This window comes from Salvelinus fontinalis, chromosome 42 (assembly GCF_029448725.1).
Source record: "Salvelinus fontinalis isolate EN_2023a chromosome 42, ASM2944872v1, whole genome shotgun sequence".
NCBI classification, from domain to species: Eukaryota; Metazoa; Chordata; class Actinopteri; order Salmoniformes; family Salmonidae; genus Salvelinus; species Salvelinus fontinalis.
The window spans coordinates 80,001-85,419 of NC_074706.1; positions in this window are offsets into that span (position 1 = coordinate 80,001).

The window sequence follows — 5,419 nt, forward strand, 5'->3', positions numbered from 1 at the left end:
GTAGTAGTAGTAGTAGTAGTAGTAGTAGTAGTAGTAGTAGTAGTAGTAATGATGATGGTAGTTGTAGTTCTGATGTAATGGTGGTAGTAGGAGTAGTAGTAGTAGTAGTAGTAGTAATGATGATGGTAGTTGTAGTAATGATGTAATGGTGGTAGTAGTAGTAGTAGTAGTAATGATGATGGTAGTTGTAGTTCTGATGTAATGGTGGTAGTAGTAGTAGTAGTAGCAGTAGTAGTAGTAGTAGTAGTAGTAGTAGTAGTAGTAGTAGTAGTAGTAGTAGTAGTAGTAGTAATGATGATGGTAGTTGTAGTTCTGATGTAATGGTGGTAGTAGTAGTAGTAGCAGTAGTAGTAGTAGTAGTAGTAGTAGTAGTAGTAGTAGTAGTAGTAGTAGTAGTAGTAGTAGTAGTAGTAATGATGATGGTAGTTGTAGTTCTGATGTAGTGGTGGTAGTAGGAGTAGTAGTAGTAGCAGTAGTAGTAGTAGTAGTAGTAGTAGTAATGATGTAATGGTGGTGGTAGTAGTAGTAGTAGTAGTAGTAGTAGTAGTAGTAGTAGTAGTAGTAGTAGTAGTAGTAGTAGTAGTAGTAGTAGTAGTAGTAATGATGATGGTAGTTGTAGTTCTGATGTAATGGTGGTAGTAGTAGTAGTAGTAGTAGTAGTAGTAGTAGTAGTAGTAGTAGTAGTAATGATGATGGTAGTTGTAGTTCTGATGTAATGGTGGTGGTAGGAGTAGTAGTAGTAGTAGTAGTAGTAGTAGTAGTAGTAGTAGTAGTAGTAGTAGTAGTAGTAGTAGTAGTAGTAATGATGATGGTAGTTGTAGTTCTGATGTAATGGTGGTAGTAGTAGCAGTGGTAGTAGTAGTAGTAGTAGTAGTAGTAGTAGTAGTAGTAGTAGTAGTAGTAGTAGTAGTAGTAGTAGTAGTAGTAGTAGTAGTAGTAATGATGATGGTAGTTGTAGTTTTGATGTAGTGGTGGTAGTAGGAGTAGTAGTAGTAGCAGTGGTAGTAGTAGTAGTAGTAGTAGTAGTAGTAGTAGTAGTAGAAGTAGTAGTAGCAGTGGTAGCAGTAGTAGTAGTAGTAGTAGTAGTAGTAGAAGTAGTAGTAGTAGTAGTAGTAGTGGTAGTAGTAGTAGTAATGATGATGGTAGTTGTAGTTCTGATGTAATGGTGGTAGTAGTAGCAGTGGTAGTAGTAGTAGTAGTAGTAGTAGTAGTAGTAGTAGTAGTAGCAGTGGTAGCAGTAGTAGTAGTAGTAGTAGTAGTAGTAGTAGTAGTAGTAGTAGTAGTAGTAGTAGTAGTAGTAGTAGTAATGATGATGGTAGTTGTAGTTCTGATGTAATGGTAGTAGTAGTAGTAGTAGTAGTAGCAGTGGTAGCAGTAGTAGTAGTAGTAGTAGTAGTAGTAATGATGTAATGGTGGTAGTAGTAGTAGTAGTAGTAATGATGATGGTAGTTGTAGTTCTGATGTAATGGTGGTAGTAGTAGTAGTAGTAGTAGTAGTAGTAGTAGTAGTAGTAGTAGTAGTAGTAGTAGTAGTAGTAGTAATGATGATGGTAGTTGTAGTTCTGATGTAATGGTGGTAGTAGGAGTAGTAGTAGTAGTAGTAGTAGTAATGATGATGGTAGTTGTAGTAATGATGTAATGGTGGTAGTAGTAGTAGTAGTAGTAATGATGATGGTAGTTGTAGTTCTGATGTAATGGTGGTAGTAGTAGTAGTAGTAGCAGTAGTAGTAGTAGTAGTAGTAGTAGTAGTAGTAGTAGTAGTAGTAGTAGTAGTAGTAGTAGTAATGATGATGGTAGTTGTAGTTCTGATGTAATGGTGGTAGTAGTAGTAGTAGCAGTAGTAGTAGTAGTAGTAGTAGTAGTAGTAGTAGTAGTAGTAGTAGTAGTAGTAGTAGTAGTAGTAGTAGTAGTAATGATGATGGTAGTTGTAGTTCTGATGTAGTGGTGGTAGTAGGAGTAGTAGTAGTAGCAGTAGTAGTAGTAGTAGTAGTAGTAGTAATGATGTAATGGTGGTGGTAGTAGTAGTAGTAGTAGTAGTAGTAGTAGTAGTAGTAGTAGTAGTAGTAGTAGTAGTAGTAGTAGTAGTAGTAATGATGATGGTAGTTGTAGTTCTGATGTAATGGTGGTAGTAGTAGCAGTGGTAGTAGTAGTAGTAGTAGTAGTAGTAGTAGTAGTAGTAGTAGTAGTAGTAGTAGTAGTAGTAGTAGTAATGATGATGGTAGTTGTAGTTCTGATGTAATGGTGGTAGTAGTAGTAGTAGTAGTAGTAGTAGTAGTAGTAGTAGTAGCAGTGGTAGCAGTAGTAGTAGTAGTAGTAGTAGTAGTAGTAGTAATGATGATGGTAGTTGTAGTTCTGATGTAATGGTGGTAGTAGTAGTAGTAGTAGTAATGATGATGGTAGTTGTAGTTCTGATGTAATGGTGGTGGTAGTAGTAGTAGTAGTAGTAGTAGTAGTAGTAGTAGTAGTAGTAGTAGTAGTAGTAGTAGTAGTAGTAGTAGTAGTAGTAATGATGGTGGTAGTTGTAGTTCTGATGTAATGGTGGTGGTAGGAGTAGTAGTAGTAGTAGTAGTAGTAGTAGTAGTAGTAGTAGTAGTAGTAGTAGTAGTAGTAGTAGTAGTAATGATGATGGTAGTTGTAGTTCTGATGTAATGGTGGTAGTAGTAGCAGTGGTAGTAGTAGTAGTAGTAGTAGTAGTAGTAGTAGTAGTAGTAGTAGTAGTAGTAGTAGTAGTAGTAGTAGTAGTAGTAGTAGTAGTAGTAATGATGATGGTAGTTGTAGTTCTGATGTAATGGTGGTAGTAGTAGCAGTGGTAGTAGTAGTAGTAGTAGTAGTAGTAGTAGTAGTAGTAGTAGTAGTAGTAGTAGTAGTAGTAGTAGTAGTAGTAGTAATGATGATGGTAGTTGTAGTTCTGATGTAATGGTGGTGGTAGTAGTAGTAGTAGTAGTAGTAGTAGTAGTAGTAGTAGTAGTAGTAGTAGTAGTAGTAGTAGTAGCAGTGGTAGCAGTAGTAGTAGTAGTAGTAGTAGTAGTAATGATGTAATGGTGGTGGTAGTAGTAGTAGTAATGATGATGGTAGTTGTAGTTCTGATGTAATGGTGGTAGTAGTAGTAGTAGTAGCAGTAGTAGTAGTAGTAGTAGTAGTAGTAGTAGTAGTAGTAGTAGTAGTAGTAGTAATGATGATGGTAGTTGTAGTTCTGATGTAATGGTGGTAGTAGTAGCAGTGGTAGTAGTAGTAGTAGTAGTAGTAGTAGTAGTAGTAGTAGTAGTAGTAGTAGTAGTAGTAATGATGATGGTAGTTGTATTTCTGATGTAGTGGTGGTAGTAGGAGTAGTAGTAGTAGTAGTAGTAGTAGTAGTAGTAGTAGTAGTAGTAGTAGTAGTAGTAGTAGTAGTAATGATGATGGTAGTTGTAGTTCTGATGTAGTGGTGGTAGTAGGAGTAGTAGTAGCAGTAGTAGTAGTAATGATGTAATGGTGGTGGTAGTAGTAGTAGTAGTAGTAGTAGTAGTAGTAGTAGTAGTAGTAGTAGTAGTAGTAGTAGTAGTAGTAATGATGATGGTAGTTGTAGTTCTGATGTAGTGGTGGTGGTAGGAGTAGTAGTAGTAGTAGTAGTAGTAGTAGTAGTAGTAGTAGTAGTAGTAGTAGTAGTAGTAGTAGTAGTAATGATGATGGTAGTTGTAGTTCTGATGTAGTGGTGGTAGTAGTAGTAGTAGTAGTAGTAGTAGTAGTAGTAGTAGTAGTAGTAGTAGTAGTAGTAGTAGTAGTAGTAGTAGTAGTAATGATGATGGTAGTTGTAGTTCTGATGTAATGGTGGTGGTAGTAGTAGTAGTAGTAGTAGTAGTAGTAGTAGTAGTAGTAGTAGTAGTAGTAGTAGTAATGATGATGGTAGTTGTAGTTCTGATGTAATGGTGGTAGTAGTAGTAGTAGTAGCAGTAGTAGTAGTAGTAGTAGTAGTAGTAGTAGTAGCAGTAGTAGTAGTAGTAGTAGTAGTAGTAGTAGTAGTAGTAGTAATGATGATGGTAGTTGTAGTTCTGATGTAATGGTGGTAGTAGTAGTAGTAGTAGTAGTAGTAGTAGTAGTAGTAGTAGTAGTAGTAGTAATGATGATGGTAGTTGTAGTTCTGATGTAATGGTGGTGGTAGTAGTAGTAGTAGTAGTAGTAGTAGTAGTAGTAGTAGTAGTAGTAGTAGTAGTAGTAGTAGTAGTAGTAGTAGTAGTAATGATGATGGTAGTTGTAGTTCTGATAAAATGGTGAAGATGACAGTTAGTTAGAAGTTAGTTATAGTTTCATTTTCCATGTTTAGCCTTTTATATTTATTATATTTCTACTATTGAATGTTACCATTTTATTGTTGTTATTTATTTTAAGTTGTATTATTATGTACTACCATTTTATACAATTATTATTATTACTCATTATTTTACTATATACATTGTACATTTTTTCATGTCATGTTATAAGCGTTGTCTTATAGCCTTACTCAATCAACACATAACACTCACTCTGACTGACTGACTAGACTCCTATCAATTATTGATCATTATTGTAGCTACCTGTGTCTCCTCAATCATTAATATAACTATACCTGAATGACTCCCTGAAACTCTCCTCATTAGGATAAATTATTGTGTGTGTGCTTGTGTGTGTGTGTGATGACAGCATGATACAAATTAATTGTTTTGTAGAGATTTTCATCTCCTTTCCGTGTCGTCTCTGTGTTACCTGGTTACCGATCTCTACCAGTTTTTTTTTCTCTAGATAAACAAGTTATAGTTCATTAATATAATTACTAATTAAGATTTCTATTTCAGTTTACGTTTAACTGAAGCTTCAAATTACAGGCAATGTAATATGATTATATTCACCATGTGTTACGCTGTTCATTGTCCCTTCAAAAATATTATTCATGGAGGTTTCTAGTTCATGGTTCGAGAGTAATTTCAGTATTTTATAACTTGATGTTAGACAGTTCCTTACCCTGAAAGTAGTCAAAGTTCTCTCAATCTACTAAGAAATTATTAATTAAGCTTTTTACTGTAATTGCCAGTTAAGGGTGTATTCAATAATAACTGTTTAATCACCACGTGCACATTTTCAATTGTCTCCCTAAAAAACACGTTTCTTAAGCATCATCTACACACTGATGTTGGCTTCCCCGTCCAGTAGGTACGCTCCAACAAAACGATGCCATATCGAACACTAATGTTGGCTTCCCCGTCCAGTAGGTACGCTCCAACAAAACGATGCCATATCGAACACTGATGTTGGCTTCCCCGTCCACTAGGTACGCTCGAACAAAACGATGCCATATCGAACACTGATGTTGGCTTCCCCGTCCACTAGGTACGCTCCAACAAAACGATGCCATATCGAACACTGATGTTGGCTTCCCCGTCCACTAGGTACGCTCCAACAAAACGATG